Source organism: Echinops telfairi, unplaced genomic scaffold, assembly GCF_000313985.2.
Source record: "Echinops telfairi isolate 266 unplaced genomic scaffold, ASM31398v2 ScPeMD7_24;HRSCAF=84, whole genome shotgun sequence".
In the NCBI taxonomy this organism is placed as follows: Eukaryota; Metazoa; Chordata; class Mammalia; order Afrosoricida; family Tenrecidae; genus Echinops; species Echinops telfairi.
In genome coordinates this window covers 7905261-7907686 of record NW_022103921.1, presented here as the reverse complement: position 1 = coordinate 7907686, position 2426 = coordinate 7905261, and positions in this window count along the sequence as shown.

Genomic DNA, 2426 nt, shown 5'->3' with positions numbered 1-2426 from the left:
TTTCCCCATCATCATATATAAGTATATTTACATATGTACATGCCTATATTTAGACCTCTATAAATGCCCTTTGCCTCCTAGTTCTTTCCTCTATTTCCTTTTACTTTCCTCTTGTCCCACTAACATGCTCAGCCTTCATTTGGGTTTCAGTAATTCCTCTTGGTTACATTACACTTGATCATGCCTATCCAGGCCTCCCACACCCACCTCACCACCGATTTGGATTATTTGTTGTTCCCTTGTCCCTGGGTTTGTTAACACCACTTCCTTTCTCCCCACCTCCCCCTCTCCCATGTCCCCCCCCAACCATTGGTCCCGTCTCCCCCAGATTGTTCTTATTTAGACAGACCTGTGGAGATAATAACATGAACAAAAACAAGACAGAGCGAAACAAAGCAACAAAATAAAAGAAAACAACAAAAAGTCGATGACAAAAACAACAACAACAAAGAAAAGCCTGTAGTTAGTTCAAGGACTGTTTGTTGGTCTTTAGGAGTGTTTTCCAGTCGAGTATGATGGGGTGCCACACCCTGGCCCCAAAGTCTCTTTTTGGTGTTCCCTGTGGACTTCGTTGCTTTGTTCCTCTTGCTGTTCTGTTCCACACCGTTAGTGTTTTCCCTCAGTGTGGTGGGATCAGATCGGGCACAATTCTCACACTGTGTCTCCAGTGTTGCCCCCAGTAGGGCTATGGGTCAGTGAGGGATGTCGTGTCTCATAGTAGGGCCAGTCATGTGGTCTTCTCTGTGGATTGGTTGCTCTGAGAGGGAATATCGTCCTCAAGGCTTGGTGGGCCAGGATGTTCTCCACTCTCTCTTCCTCCCCCTTCATTTCCTCCCATGTGTTCTGATCAGACACGTCCCTTTCCCTGAGCTGCAGCTTCAGTGCTGTCCTCTGAAATAAATTCTTCTGGGGGTTACAGGGCAGGTGTCCACATAGTTGGGATTGAGGTGGGCCCTTCAGGCCTCTCCACTGCCTCCCTACTCCATGCCGCTATGTTGCATTTACATCTTGGAGCACCGGTTGAAGTCTGGTCCCTCTTTCCCTGTGGAGATATAAACAATACCCTCCCCTCAGTGGACTCATGTTGTACTTGTCCTTTTGTGCTTGGCTTACTTCGCTTAGCAAAATTTCCTCCAGTTATTCGCATGCAGCAATGTGCTTCATATGTTCATTACTGCATTTTAGTGATTTGTAGTACTCCATTGTATGTATGTACCACAGTTTTTTAATCCAGTCATCAGTTGATGGAAATTTGGGTTGTTTCCTTGCAATTGTGAACTGTGCCATGATGAACATTGGAGCACAGATGTCTGGCCAGGGTTTGTTTCTTGCCTCTTCTGGGTATATGCCCAGGGGGGTTGCTGGGTCATATGGTAGTTCCATTTCCATCTGTTTTAAATATTGCCAGATCGATTTCCATAGTGGGCATACATACCTGAACAGGTCCTTGCCCACCTCCTCAGTGGGCAATTAGTTTTTTTCTTTTTGGAAACTAGCAAAGTATTGTAGATTTTCGTAATAAGGCCTTTGTGTGATGTGTCATTGCTGAAGATGTTTCCCCAGTCCGTGGACTCTTCTTACTCTCTTGGTGAATTCTATGTACACAGGTGTTTTATCTTTAGGATATCCCACTTGTCAATTTGTGCCTCCTCTGTGTTTGTGTCCATCCCTATATCTGATAGCCTATGTATTCCCTGTGCCAAAGTTCTCAGGTTGGTTCCAATTCCCTCAGCCCCTTTGCTTTTTAAAGTTTACTTCAGTCGACTAATGATGTACTTGTCCTTTTGTGCTTGGCTTACTTTGCTTAGCATAATTTCCTCCAATTCTTCCCATGCAGCAGTGTGCTTCATGCATTCATCCCTGCTTTTTAGGGTTGCATAGTACTCCACTGAATGTATGTACCACAGCGTTTTAATCCATTCATCTGTTGATGGACATTTGGCTTGTTGCCAACTCCTTGTGATTGCGAATTGCACCACGATGAACACTGGAGCACAGATGTGTGACTGTGGTCTGTTTCTTACTTCTTCTGGGTATATGCCCTATAAGGGGGATTGCTGGGTCATGCGTATGGTAGCTTGAATTTCATCTGTTTTAGGTATCACCAAATCGATTTCCCTAATGGCTTTACATACCTACAGGTCCACCAGCAGTGAACGAGAGTTTGTATCTTACCACAGCCCCTCCAACACTTGCTACGTTCTGATTTTTTAAAATTAAATAATCATTTTATTAGAGGCTTATATAACTCATCACAATCCGTACATACATCATTTGTGTCCAGCACATTAGTACATATGCTGACTTCATCATTCTCACAACACCCGCTTTCCACTTGAGCCCTTGGTGTCAGCTCATTTTCCCCCTCCTTCCCCACCCCCATCCCCCTGAACCCTTGATAATTTATAAAGTATTATTATTTTATC